Below are 15,817 nucleotides of genomic sequence, written 5' to 3'. Positions count from 1 at the left end.
TTCAGGCAGATGTCGCGAGGCGAATCCGCCTGAAAGAATGAGAATGTCGCTTCTTTTTTCCAGGAGCCAGAACAAACGGCTCCCGGAAAAAAAGATTACAATGGGAGCTGTCTTTTTGGTCAGGATTTTGAGGCGGATACGGCCTCAAGATCCTGACCAAAAAAAACTTACCCTAATAGTTATCAAAACTAACAGCACTGATTGCTCAAAAATTGTGGGGGTAGAAAAAAAAACAACTGTGCCAGATCAATTGGAGACGAGCAGGTGAATGGAGTGGATGGAAATGGTGAAAGGTCCCATTTAATAATATAGTGAGGAAATAGTTTCTATTCATAGAAAGAGCTTTCATGTTAATAGCATTTTCCTTGTTTTATTGACTTTTGTATCGCATGGATTTATAGGTAATTTTATAGATATTTTTATTGGTAAGTCCTGCCTTTGTCAGTGAGGTCAGGAGATGTTCATTGTGATAGTTTTATGTGCAGAGCATACAGGATACAGCACTTCTACATCCTGTTTCCTCTGGTGCTCACATTCTGTATATAGATACTATTGTCTGAGCGGAGGCTCCGTAATTCTTTGTTTATAAAAGAGATTATTAATTTATTGTTAAATTGTGAAGAAAAAACCCCACAACACTGAGCTGTCAAAATGAACGTGTTATTATTTATTGATATTGTAAAGGCAAATTATACAGGAACCAATAACATAGCTACAGTGGCATAGCTAGGAATGGTGGGGCCCCATGGCAAACTTTTGACATGGCCCCCCCCCCCCCCACGACCGACGCCGAAGACCTCGGCCGACCCCCTCGTACGCATTCCTATTATGCCCCATAGTGGCCCCTGCACACAGTATTATCCCCCATAGTGGCCCCTGCACACAGTATTATTCCCCAAAGTGGCCCCTGCACACAGTATTATCCCCCATAGTGGCTCCTGCACACAGTATTATCCCCCATAGTGGCCCCTGCACACAGTATTATCCCCCATAGTGGCCCATTCACACAGTATATCCCCCATAGTGGCCCCTGCACACAGTATTTCCCCCCATAGTGGCCCCTGCACACAGTATTATCCCCCATAGTAGCCCCTGCACACAGTATTATCCCCCATAGTGGCCCCTGCACACAGTATTATCCCCCATAGTGGCCCCTGCACACAGTATTATGTCCTACTGTGGACACCCATAAACAATTATTATACTCTGGGGTCTTTTCAGACCCCAGAGTATAATAATCGGAGACCCAGGGGGAGAAAAAAATGAAAAAAAACTCTGATACTCACCTATCTCCCGTCTCCTACGCTGTCGGCCTCTGAAGTAGTCGATCTTCAATGACGTCAGACGTCACATGACCCGGGACACAGGCTGGGGTCATGAGACGTCAGACGACTAGGCCGAAGTCTGCACGGATCGTGGAGAGGTAAGTAACAGTGTTTTTTATGTTTCTTATCTCTCCCGGTCCGCCAATCATTAGACTCGGGGGTCCGAAAAGACCCCCGAGTATAATGATAGCAGCGGTTGTGGCTGTCACCGGGCCCTGTGGCAGCTGCCTCTGCTGCTATGGCGGTAGTTACGCCACTGCATAGCTATAAGAAGGTATTTTCTATCAGTAAAGTGGCACAGTGGTAAGCTCTGCCCCACTCATTCTAGAAATACTTCTTGTGTATAGAGTCTTTCTATAGTGTATGTAGCGTGCAGGGCTGTTGAGTAAGTAACCAAGGCACCAGCTTTAATTCCTCTATTTTTCAACACTTAAAGAGGACCTTTCCCATCCTCATCTATGTGTGGTATCTTATACAGTTAGAAAGCTAACAGCGCACAGTCAGCTTTTCTGGTATGTTGGAGAAATCAGTACCGTTGTGAAGGTTGTAAATATATGAATCACAAAAACATTGTTATCCTTAAAATTAAATGTAGTATAATTACCTATGTTTGAAACTGAATATATTACATAACAAGAAGGCCTCTATGGTGTGCTCAGGTGTAGACCTGACCATATGGACACAATGAGACTCTACAGGGTCTCTCATACTCTCATGGGAGGGCCTGGCACTCCCACAGAAAGTGACATCACAGGAAGGGGCGTCGCAGAAGGTCACTGCCTTCCTGGAGGTTGTGCCCTGGAGCTGATGTCACAGGAGGCGGATACCCCGACCAACCAATCAGACTCATGATAGAGCTTGCTGTTGTTTACTTCCTGTATTTGGATAGAAAAAATCTGTACATGTGGAATAAAGCTCTTTCTTTTTTTATTAAATGTAGATTGTGAGCCTCATATAGGGATCACAATGTAAATTTTTATTGTTATATATTTTTTTCCTATCATTATGTCTTTTGTAGTATGAGAGGAAATCCACGCAAACACGGGGAGAACATTCAAACTCCTTGCAGACTTTGTTCCTGGCAGGATTCGAACCCAGGACTCCAGCACTGCAGTGCTAACCACTGAGCCACCGTGTTGCCCCAAATAAAGCTCTTTTTTGTGCACTGCACTACTGAGGCTAAGCGAGCAGCTTATACCAACTCTAGTGTGGTGTGAAATCTTCATTGCTAGCACTTAGTCTTTGAATTTGGCCAGCCATAGGCACTCATGGTTACTAGACAAGTGACCACAAAGGCCCCTGTTTCTGACACCGTTAGACACACTGCGATCTCCAAAACCGTTGTAGTTTTGCAAATCATAGCATGTCCATTATATCTACGGAAACCCTGGTGGTTTCCCTATAGGTGTAATTGAAGTAGAAAGTCCGCAGAGGAAACCTCTGAGAACTTTCTGTGCAAAGTGCTACGAGATGCCACGTGGGCCTTAGACTAAAGGGGATTTTCAGTTTTATCAGTTGATGACCTATTCTGATCTTCTGCTTGCTTGTGCTGATAAAAATTGTGTGATGAACAGTCTATGGTCATGTGATGGATAAACAAAGGGCGTAAGTATAGAGAGTGCAGCGGTAGCAGTGGCTGCTGGGTAATAGTTCATACTGTGGGGCACTTGGAGGGGAACATTATAATGTGGGGGCACATAATGTTAGGGTGACTGTAGGACAGGGGTTGAGCTACTTATAAATTGACCAAGTCAAAATGATCTACTGTGTGGGCGGGGCCTGGGTCTGCTTTGTGGGCTGGACCCACAAGTCTAACAATACTGGGCGGGGCTTAACAAGTCTAAGGGGCGGGGCCAGCGCCGCACCTCCCATGAGGCGACCTGAAGCGACTGCTTCAGGCGGCGCTATGCCAGGGCCCCAGGGAGGGCGGCATTTTTGCTTACCTAAGCCAGTCCTGGACTGGCTTAGCGACACTGTCACCGAGTGGTGGATTGGGGAGGCCCTGTGGACGCAGCGCTGCTCCAGCGGCCTCCCCTCACGCTCAGGCAGAGAGCAGGTCCTCTCCCTGCCTGCTCTCTGCCTGCTAACGCTGCTCCGCCATGCCCCCTTCGCCCTGCCGGCTTTTTGTCATCCGCCTCGGGCGGCAAAAAAGGTAGGTTCACCCCTGGGCGGGGCCTGCTCTGATGCAGACGTTCTGATTGGCTCAGAGCTCACATGGCATTGCCCAGGCACCCAGCACAGAGCCGACACCACTGCCAGTAATGCTGCCCGCAGCTCAGACCCCCAGCCTGGAAGGCTCCTGCCCACGGCCGCCTGGAGAGCGGGGAGCGCGTCATGCCCCAGAGCTGCTGCCTCTGTCCCGTGTGTCTCGGCGGCGGAGCAGAGGGAAGACTTCGCCACGAGACACACGGGACAGAGGCAGCAGCAGATCCGGGGCATGATGCGCTCCCCGCTCTCCAGTCTGACACAGAAATTAGGCAGGGCTGCAGCCCAGGCCCCGCCCACACAGCAGACCGCACCTGCAATGAACACTTTTGGCTGCATCACGTGATCGACCAGTCGATCGCGATCGACGTATTGGGCACTCCTGCTGTAGGGGCATTATACTGTGTGGTGGCACAAAGAAAAATGGCTGAGAATGGGCGGAGTCAACAGAAGTGGGTGGAGCTAAATTTCTACAGTGCATATAGCGCAATGCACATTCTGTCCCTCTTTCTATCCTTTGAAAGTTGGGAGGTATGATCAATGAGTGCCTGTTGTTATTTTGTTCTCAGTAAAGACTAGCAAGACTTGTTTTAGAAGAGCTGCAGTTTTATGCTATAGACAATAGATGGCGCTATGCCATTGAGGCATGATCTTTAGGCAGACTTTCAGGAAATACTGTATATCTGTGAAGCTTCACATAGGGATCCACTACTGGCAGCTCTGAGCACCTCCTGGCAGTGCCAATATACTGTACTTCTGTATAAGATTTGGTACGTTCTGTGTCCAGTTCTGTAGAAGATGGCGCAAGATAAATAATGAGAAACATAAGATAATAAACCGTTTTTAGAGAATTTAAACAATTTTAAACAAAAAAAAAGGTAAAAAGATGATGCATGTTGGCACTACTTACTTGACAAGTGTAAAGATGAATTTCTGAGCACAGTTTGATTGAATATGACGCCATACATAGAGCTGACTGTGCACTTTCGGACTTCCTTTTAAATATGCCTCTTAGGATGGGTTTACATCTGCGTCTCTCTAAAGAAAAAGTGCTTGTAGTCTGACTATTAGCCAATGGAGTCCATCAGGCACGATCAGTGTCTTGTATTTTACATACCTTCCACCCGTCCCAGATTCAGTGGAACAGTCCTGGATTCCAGGTCTTGTCGGCGGGAGGTGTATCCTGGATTCAACTCATCTGCATCTGGAGAGGATGCAGATGAGTTGAATACAATGGTGAAGCAAGAGCCATCCACGGACAGCCCCTGCCTCACCACTGTGCCCCCTAGGTGTTTCGGCTTCGGGAGCTGTAGGCGTGATGTAAAAGCGCAGACTGCGCAGATGAACTAAACTATGGCAGAAGAAGAGGGACATTAAACTATGGAGAGAGATGGAAGGGGACAATAAATTGGGGGGGCATATGAGCGGGACATTAAACTGGGGGGTCGTATAAAGAGGGACAATAGAACAGGACATTAAAATTTGGGGGCAAATAAAGGGGGCATTAAACTGTGGTGGCAGATGAAGAAGGAAATCATAAAATTGGGGATATTAAACTGGAGGCATTAAATTGTGGGGGCAGATCAAGGACATTAAACTGGGGGCAAATAGAGGGAGACTGTAAACCAGGGGGTAGCTTTATGAGGACATTAAAATGGGGACAACTGGAGGAGGACTTAAACTGGGGGGCAACTGAAGGAGGACATTATACTGAGGGCAACTGGAGGAGGACATTAAACTGTAGGTGCCCCAGGAGAGGAACTTTATACTGTGGGTTCAATTTGAGGAGAACATTATAATGTGGGGGCATATAATATTAGGGTGATTGTAGGGGCATTATACTCTGTGGGAACACAAAAGAGAATTGGATGGGAATGGGCAGAGTCAATTTAGAAGTAGTTGGGGCTAAATTTGCTGCGGTGCGCTTAGCGTACATTTTGTTTCTCTTTCTGTCCTTTGAAAATTGGGAGGTGTGAACTGTAGTGGTCTGTGTGTCCATTGTTCTGGTTCTTCCAGCAGAACAGAACAACAGGCACATGGGCGCAGATGTGAACATAACATTAGCTGACTAAAATTCACTCGTGATGTCCCTTATAAAAACATAGTTGCAAGGTTATATCATCTTCCCTGACTAAAACCAACTTGTGATATCACCATAGCTTACTGGACTAAAACAAGTGTGATGTTACAACAGTTTTCTTGACTGAAGCACACTTGTGATGTTACAGCTTCTTATCTGGCTGAAACTCACTTGTGATGTCATAGGAGTTTAGATGATACCCACTTCATAGGATCATGGGAACTTACCTGACTACTGATGATGTCACAGCGGCTCACCTGACTGAAACAATCGTATGAAATCACAGTACCTAACCCAAGGGCAGACACCAGTCACAGACAAGAAGTTGCATAGCAGCAGAGTGTCCATACTGATGCTTGTGTCCTGCTGAAAGCACCTATATCAAGTACATGAGCATCAAAACTGGAGCAATAGAAGGTGACTTAGTCTGATCAATCGTGGATTCTTTGAGGGTGCATGCACATGAATATGTGCATGTCCTGGGTCTGTGGTAAACTAGCATTTAGGTTTTTTTTTTTTTTGGGTCCACTTCGGTCCACTTAAAAAGAATCCCTCAGTTTAATGTCCCCTTCAAGTTGCCTCCAGTCTAATGTCCCTGTCCAGTGACCTCCACTGTTTATTGTCCCTCTCCAGCTGCCCCCAGTTTAATGCCCCCTTCATCTTCCCCCAATTTAATGCCGCCCTTTATCTCTCCCCAGTTTAATATCCCCTCCATCTGCCTCAGTTTAATGTCCCTGCTTCATCTGCTATCAGTTTAATGCCCCCCTTCCATGCCTTCCCTTCCGCCCCAAAATCGGCGCAGAGAAAAGTCTTGCTTGTAGGGGGGTTGACAAACGGACCTAACACCTCATCAGCTGATCCACCTTCTGAAAGTTGTATACAAGGTATATGGCCAGAAGTGGACTTGTTCTTATTGAAGTAAATGGGAGTAGAGCTGCAGTTATCTGGCTCCATCCTTGTAGTGTATGGCTCAGTACACTGTACATCGTATACAGTTTTTGGCTGCACACACTGCAGTTGTGGTTTTGGGGAACTGTAGCTCTGCTCACATTTTGTTCATAAGAAGCAGCACTGCTCCTGAACATACACCTTGTGTACAGCTTTCCGACAGTAAAATTGCCTGGTTTGGGGTCCCGGTGTCAGACTCCAAGGAATATAAAGAGGGGAACAATATTTGGCGCTAATTTAGTCCCACCCACTTCTACTTTAACTCTGCCCTTTCACGTCCATTTTTTGTGCTCCCCACACAGTATAGAGTCCATACAGTTAGCCTAACATGATATGTCCCCACATTATAATGTTTTCCTGCAACTGTCCCCCACTATAAAGTCCCTCTTCCAATTCACCCACGATTTAATATTCCCATCCAGTTGCCCCAAATTTAATGTTCCCCCCAGTTTAATATCCTTCTCCATCTGTCCTCAGTTTAATGTCCCCCTCTATCTTCCCTCACCATTTACAGTCCCCCTCCAGCTGACCCCAAAATATGATGTCACTATCCTGGTATCAACTAAACATAAAAGGACTCCCGTTTCTTCACTCTCCTGCAGCTCTGTCTGACGTTTCGACTCCCATAGGCTTCAGGGAGGTGCAGGCCGAATGTGAGTGACATCATCACATTACATCACATCCTGAAGCATACACGGCCAGATTGGTAAAGTAGGGGACAGATGGCCTCAGCCTCAGTAGTCAGCCGTGACCTTCTTCTCTCCTTATCTATTGTTTTTAATTGGATGAATTAGTGGCTATATTTTTGTATACTGTCGTTTTGGGGGTGCATTGGTTGGTTCTTTATGTTTTGATGATTGTCTCCTGGTTAATATTAGGATTTGGGAAAACAAGGAATTTGTAGGTTTACTATCTTGTGGATAGGTCATCATCAATATACCCTTACCAATAGATCTTGGAGAACCCCTATATAAAAGTTTTTGCAGACCAAGTACACCGCTTCATGGCAATAGTATTCCTTAGTGGAAATATTCTCTTTTAGCAGGATATTGCGCCCTGCCACACTGCAAAAATTGTTCAGGAATTGTTTGGCAAACGTGACGAAGGGTTCAAAGAGTTAACTTGTCCTCCAAATTCCCCAGATCGGAATCTGATGGAGCATCTGTGGGAGGTATTGGAAAAACACATCTCATAAGTGCACGATAACGATACTGTATATGCAAATACCAAGCTCAATAATCCATCTATCTCTGTATCTTGATAATACGCTGTATATAGTGATAGTATCGGACTATAAGTAGACAGCTGTGTTTATTTTTCAGTTGGTGAGGTCGGTACATGTGACACTATGACACCCTGTAATTGTGCTGCACATTAAGTGATATCTGATGCCAGGAGATATTCTATGTACTCAGGCACTAGTCCTCCAATGGCTTTTGAGAGTATGGAAATGTCTATTACATTTATCAGTCATACATTTGCAATGTTTGGGAGTGACTCGGTGACAAGCCTTGAAGAAACAGCTCTGCCGTTACTCTGGATAAAGTTCACGAATCATAAGGCACAAGGGAGTTACAAATACTAAGGTGCAATGGCGCTGCCCTCTTTGCAAACATGTACATTGTACAGAACCTTACTGAAGCTGCTAAGCTCTGAGCCTCTGCTGCCTTTACGTTACATATTGATTCTTGAGTTACTAGATTTCACTTATAGCTGGGGTTGAGCCGATCTTGAGATTTCGAGATCGATTTTAAAATCCGATTTCCGATCATTTTCTAGCCGATCTCGATCCCGATCTCTATCGTGAAATTTGCTTGATCGCCGATCGGAATCCGATCTTTTCCGATCCCGATCCTCAACCCTAGTCAATGCTTTTCTATGGGAAAAGTCACTTTTGGGGTGGAGCCGATCTTGAGATAACCTCCGATCTCGATCCCGCTGGAAAAGATCGGGTCGAAATTCCGATCACGATCGTGAAATTTACTCGATCGCCAATCAGAATCCGATCTTTTCCGATCCCGATCACTCAACCCTACTTATAGCTGAACATGCTATATTGTCTTCTTAAGGTGCATTCACATATATACGTCCTTACAATCAGTTCCCATCCGACGTAGTGCATACGAGCCAGAGGGAAACTGATGTCAGAATGGATCCCATAGTGTTATATGGGATTGGTTCTGGCATAAGAGGTTTCAGTTCGGGAAACCTTCACCTACTATCCACTGTCCTTTCCTGAGGCCGAACCTTTGCACTAGCAGCAGAAGGGACCGGTAGTCATCCCTGTTGCCTTCACACATGTTGTACTCTTGTGCAGGCAGCAGGAACCATTGTTGACCCTGCTATCGCTAAAGGTAAGGGGTGAGGATTTGGGGACAGCAGGCGGGAGGTGAATGTTCCTTCTGGGAGGCTGTCAATGTAAATGGATGGGGGGTACTAAGGAGCATACTACTTGGAGGCACAATAATAGGGCATTATATTATGTTAGGGCTCAAATGTCCCATTAGTGCCCCCCACACTGTAATGCTCCTTAATGCCACTGCTTACGGTATAATTCTCCTTACTGCCCCCACCCATAGTATAATCCTCCTTAGTGCACAGTCAGTGGCGTAACTACCACCATAGCAGCGGTAGCAGCTGCCACAGGGCCCGGGACATTAGGGGCCCGGTGACAGCTGCTATCATTATGCTCGGAGGTCTTTTTGGACCCCCGAGTATAATGATCGGGGCCCCCTGTTGGTGGAATACTTTCCACCAACAGGGGGCCCCGAAGCTGCAGCAGCGGCTGAGACACAGGAGCTTCAGCTCTGGCTCCTGTCAGCGCTTCAGGACGCTCCCCCTCTCTCCCCCCTCCCTTTCTCTGCTGTCCTCTGCCCACCAATGAGAGGAGGAGGCGGGGCTTATCCCTGCCGTCCAGCACAGAAGAGAAGAGGAAGAAGCTGCTCCAGGAAAATGAAACTGAAGCTACACAGGTACGTACTGGGGTTACTTATTACTATCAGGCATTTGGGGGGATTACTTGTGTTTTAGTAACTCCATGTGCCTCATAGTAATAGCAGTTAACCCTATCATCTCCCTCACATTAACCCCTGTGTGCCTCACCATAAGAGTTACTGATATGTGAGACATTTGGGGGTAATAATAATGAAGATACTTTATTATTACCTCCATGTCTCTCACATATCAGTAACTCTTATGTGAGGTACACAAGGCTTAATGTGAGGGACATGATAGGGTTAACTGCTATTAATATGAGGCACATGGAGTTACTAAATTGTAATGCACAGGACCAGATTTTTTTTTATCCACAATTTGTCCTGGTATAGCGGTCAGCGGTGACAGTATTTAGTCCTGTAGGGGCCACTAAGGGACATAATACTGTGTGCAGGGGCCACTATGGGACATAATACTATGTGCAGGGGCCACTATTGGGTATAATACTGTGTGCAGGGGCCACTATTGGGTATAATACTGTGTGCAGGGGCCACTAAGGGACATAATACTGTGTGCAGGGGCCACTATTGGGTATAATACTGTGTGCAGGGGCCACTATGGGACATAATACTGTGTGCAGGGACCACTTTTGGGTATAATACTGTGTGCAGGGGCCACTATGGGACATAATACTATGTGCAGGGGCCACTATTGGGTATAATACTGTGTGCAGGGGCCACTATTGGGTATAATACTGTGTGCAGGGGCCACTAAGGGACATAATACTGTGTGCAGGGGCCACTATGGGACATAATACTATGTGCAGGGGCCACTATTGGGTATAATACTGTGTGCAGGGGCCACTAAGGGACATAATACTGTGTGCAGGGGCCACTATTGGGTATAATACTGTGTGCAGGGGCCACTATGGGACATAATACTGTGTGCAGGGACCACTTTTGGGTATAATACTGTGTGCAGGGGCCACTATGGGACATAATACTATGTGCAGGGGCCACTATTGGGTATAATACTGTGTGCAGGGGCCACTATTGGGTATAATACTGTGTGCAGGGGCCACTAAGGGACATAATACTGTGTGCAGGGGCCACTATGGGACATAATACTATGTGCAGGGGCCACTATTGGGTATAATACTGTGTGCAGGGGCCACTAAGGGACATAATACTGTGTGCAGGGGACACTATGGGACATAATAGAGCGCGCAGGAATGCGTAGGAGGGACTCGGTCGAGATCTTCGGTGTCGGGGGGGCCCCATGTCAAAAGTTCGCCACGGGGCCCCGCCATTCCTAGTTACGCCACTGCGCACAGTATAATGCCACAGTAGTGCCTTCTGCACAATGAAATTCCACATTAGTCGCCCCCCCACAGTATAATGCATGTTAATCATCCCTCCACACACAGTATAATGCCACGTTAGTCACCCCCTCACAGTATAATGTCACGGTAGTTGCCCCACACACATAGTAAAATGCCACATTAGTCGCCCACTCCTAATCCAATTTATTCTCAGTGATGTATGTGACCATACCCTTAGACAATAATTACACAAACCTTTGGATTCTGTTTTAGTGTCTTGACTTGTTATGGTAACCCTGGGTTCACATCAGCGTTCGGGTCTCTGTTTTCAGGTTTCTGTCTTCTGCATGCAGAAGATGTAAACCTGTCATGCCGAGTTCGCCGTGAGCGCCGGTGAGCGTTTTATGCTCTCCACAGCGAAACCGTTTTTTTTTTTTTAAACCAGATACAGAGTGCTGCATGTCCGACTCTGTGTCCGGTTTAAAAAAACTGGTTTAGCGGCGGAGAGCATAAAACGCTCACCAGCACACATGGCCGGAGACTTTTCAAGCCCATTCAAATGAACGGGTATGAAAGAGTCCTGCAGGTTTCCGTTTCCTGCCCCTGTTTTGTGCAGGAAACGGAAATCTGCAGAACGGAGACCGGGTGCAGATGTGAACAAGCCCTAAGCTATAAAGAGTTACTAGTTATACAGATAACACTTAGGGTATTTTCACATATATCAGCTGCATCAGTAGCAGTTTTTTGTCCCTTGGTCAGTATAACAAATGCCAAAACTGAATCAAAAGTGCAACAGGCTTTTTTTTTTTTCAGGCAGGGCGGCCATATACTGTGTGTGTGTGTGGGGGGGGGGGGGGGGCGAGTAACGTGATGTTACACTGTGCGGGGACACTAATGTGGCATTATACTGTGAAAGGGACAACTAATATGGCATTATATGTTGCATGGGACAACTAATATGGCATTATACTGTGCAGGGGCACTACCGTGGCATTATACTGTACGTGGGACTTTTAGGTGGCATTACACTGATTATGGGGCTAACATGGCATTATACTGTATGGGGGGAAACTAATGTGGAATTATACTGTGCAGGGGGTACTAACATGGCATTATACTGTGCAGGGGGTACTAACATGGCATTATACTGTGCAGGGGGCACTAAGGAGCATTATACTGTGGGTTCCCTCATTATTGAACATTAAACTGTGGTGGGACAGTAATGAGACATTAGTGCCCCAACACAGTATAATACCCCGTTATTGTGCCTCCCCAGAATGCTGCCACCCTGTGACCACCCTATCCACAGTATATTCCCTATTAGTGCCCCTATACATAATTTATAGAAATGATCGAATACTATTCGAAACTCTAGTTTTGAATACCTCGCTGCCACTAGTGCATGGGGATTGGGGCTTGGAGAGGGACAGCAAGCGGGAGATGAAGGGGTCATAATGTGTCATCCTGAACCTGTTGGGAAGGGTCTGAGGTCAGATGTAGGAGGGGGCAAAGTCAGCTCCCTTACATGTCAGGTTAGGGAAAGTCCTCGTTCCTGTCCAGATTAAGGATAGGCCGAACAGCCGATGGCCCCCCTGCCCCAGTACAATTGGATAGAAAAAATATCTACAGAAACGCCGGTGGTTTCCCTACAGATATAATTGAACCAGAAAGTCCACAGAGGAAAATCACAATAAATGACTTCTATTATGTATATTATAATGTAGCATTGTTTTTTGGTTTTATAGGCCTCTATGCCATATCTATAACATTTAGTGGGTAAAGTTAATGGATGGATCATCAGTCTTGGTAAACACACTGTGAGCATGTGCTCTATAAAGTCTATGTGGAGTTTACAGTCCCAGTGGTATGGTAATGTATACATGCTTCCAGTATGTGTCACGTGCAGGGAGGGAGTGATGTACAGCTTCATTTTATCCACGCCTTGTATAGAGGGATGATGTGGGAGGCTGTAATTGTACATACAATGTTCTTACAGAAAGCAATAACAGCTCAATAAAACAGGAACTACTAGAACATAAGATATTCATGAAGTTACATCATGGACTTTGAAGGAGATAAGTGTCAAAGCTATAGCTTATGTGTAAAACTCCCATGTACTGTATTCCTGCCCATACCATACAATGACACCTGCAATGTCATAGGGGTTGCAGAGGCAATGGCCACAATGGATTATGTTGCCTAGGGGGGCATAGACCCCTCTGCCATATAAATAGACTAAGGTACACTCATTGACAAAAAAAAAAAAAAAAAAAATTACACACCTTCCTCTTCTGCCTTACAAGAAATTTGTGAGGCTACTTTTGGGTAGTGTACCTCTTGGTCTGAAATCATTGAGTGCTAGACATACCTTTACAATGCACTTAGACACTTTGCATAGCTGATAGAGTTTGAGTGGGGACACATCATTTAACGAATTGTCCACTGTCTAGGCCAATCTGTAAGGATGTAGATTGTGTATCCCATATAGGGTTCACAATGTACTTTTTTTCCCTATCAGTTTGTTTTTGTAGAATGGGAGGAAATGTACACAAACACGGGGAGAACATACAAACTCCTTACAGATGTTATTCCTGGTGGAATTTGAACCCAGGACTCCATCGCATCATCATCATGGAATCATGGTTACATGAGGGCATGTACAAATGACCAACAGATTCCAGACAGCCCTGGCAGATAACCAGTAGAGAGGATCGTTTGACTCACCAACAAGCCTAAGCAGCTCCTACAGTTTCCTTGACCACTGCCTGGACACAGGAGGCACCTCCATTATACATCCCTGTCTCTGCTTGGACCACTTCTAGTTGGTCACCATCACCTTTATTTGCAGTGGTGTTGTGAACGAGAAACCTGGCCTGCCAGAGGCTGAAACCATATCATATTTCCAGGTTCTCTTTGGGATCTGACAATGGTCAGGTTGGAGTATGGAGGCCTTGTGCTGAGTGCTTCAATTCTGCCTTTGCTGTGATGTAACATACTGCCCCAATTACAGGACAACCTATGGCCACATGTATTGCCACTCATGGCAAGACTTCCAACCAGTTGCTTAGGACCAAATTGGGAAGCAGAGTCTAAGGGATTATTCCTTCTTCACCTTACACTTTTATATTGTGTACCACACTGTCCAGTCACATTAATGTGACCACCTGTCAAAATCCAGAACAACCACCTTTGGCAGAGCGGACTGCTGCGAGACGTGCAGGAAGAGAGGTGATGTGGTGATGATATTCACTGGGATGTTGAGCCATGCCAACTCCAGTGCCGTGGCCAGCTGTGCTAGGTTACACGGTTGAGCATTCATGGCATGTACAACCCAATCAAGATGGTCCCACAGATTCTCGATTGGGCTCAAGTCCGGGGAATTTGCTGGCCAAGGGAGTACAGTAAACTCATCCTGGTGCTCCTCGAACCACGCACTACACTGTGAGCTTTATGACACGTCGCATTGTCCTGCTGGTAGATGCCATCATCCTGAGGAAAAACAATTCGCATGTAGGGGTGAACATGGTCTGCAAGGATAGATGCATACTTGTGTTGATCCATCGTGCCTTCCACAATGATGAGTGCACCCAGATGGCTGATGACACGTGCCTTCTGCGATTGGTTATTTAACGTTGACGTCAAAAGTAGGCGCTGGTCACATTAATAGGACTGGACTGTGTATTTGCTATTGGCAATTGATTGGCAGATGAGTAATAATTAAGTAAGAGAACATCTTCCCAGATCTCAGAAACTATTCTCCATTCATACATTCATGTCCGATCCTATGGATAGGGAATACATTTAATTACATATTAGTGCAGCATATATACATATTTTTTATTGCCATAATCATAGTGATCCACAGTCCAACAGTCTTTTATTGAAAGCGGTCTTGGCATCAGTGAGCTAAATGATAGACCTAAGGAAATATAGTCCATCAACATTAAAGGGTTGTCTGGTAGAAATTGATCTTTATAATCCAAGCTAAACATCCCCCCACCCACCCACCTTTTACTTACTGTACCAAAAATCTCTAATTACCGAGATTGCGGGGGTGGTAATGTGACTGCCCTAGGCATGTTTTCCAATTTTCCTGTGATGGAATGTCACCAATAGTAATCCACCCAACCCCATCATACTTACCTTTCTTCTGGTCATTACCTTCTGGGAACAAGATATCACTTCATCTGGGCAGTAGCTGGCATTCAGGCTCTATTGTGCAGGTGTGAGGGCGGCCAGCAAATATCAAGAAGACGAGGTGCCAGATAACAAGGCCTGCACAATAGAGCTGGAGTGACAGCTACTGCCCAGATGAAGTGATATCCCATTCTCAGGAGATCCTGTACAGAAGACAGGTAAGTATGTTGGGGTGGAAGGGTTGAACTAGTTAGGAATGGCTAGTAAAGGCTGGGCTAGCTAGGGAAACAGGGAGAGTGTGTGAGTGAGAAAGGGAGGTAGAGGGAGCGAAAGAGGAAGTGGGAGGGAAGGAGAAACGGAGGCGGTGTGTTAGCTCAGAGTGGTCCAAGGCATCATGGTAGTTGAAGGAAAACAGAACAGGAAGATACCCATGTAAACAAATGCAGAGCATGCCGAGAGCTCCTAGAAAAACCTAGAACTCACTCAAAACACTGCTAATGGTACTTTGTTGCACTTAGTAACCTATTAATAACAGACCTTTTTAAGGGTCCACATGGAGTTTTTTGGTTCTGATCTGGCGCTGAATCCGCATCAGAATCCATGTAGAAAAAAAGCCTCCCATTGACTTCAATGGGTTCCTTTTTCCGAGCGGATGTCAGTGGGTGGCTTATTTTTTTTCCACGTTGATTCTGCTTTGAATTCAGCCTCAAAATCAGCGCCAAAAAAACTCAGTGTGAATGGATCCTAACAGTAATTTTTAGCCTGAAAACCCCCTTCAATAAAATTGTGGGATAACCCTTTTACCCGAAAAAAAACCCTGTCATTTCCTTAAGGGGTTAATGACTACTGCCATCAGAAAAGAAATTG

This window comes from Leptodactylus fuscus, chromosome 2 (assembly GCF_031893055.1).
Source record: "Leptodactylus fuscus isolate aLepFus1 chromosome 2, aLepFus1.hap2, whole genome shotgun sequence".
In the NCBI taxonomy this organism is placed as follows: domain Eukaryota; kingdom Metazoa; phylum Chordata; class Amphibia; order Anura; family Leptodactylidae; genus Leptodactylus; species Leptodactylus fuscus.
Note: the sequence above shows the minus strand (reverse complement) of the source record.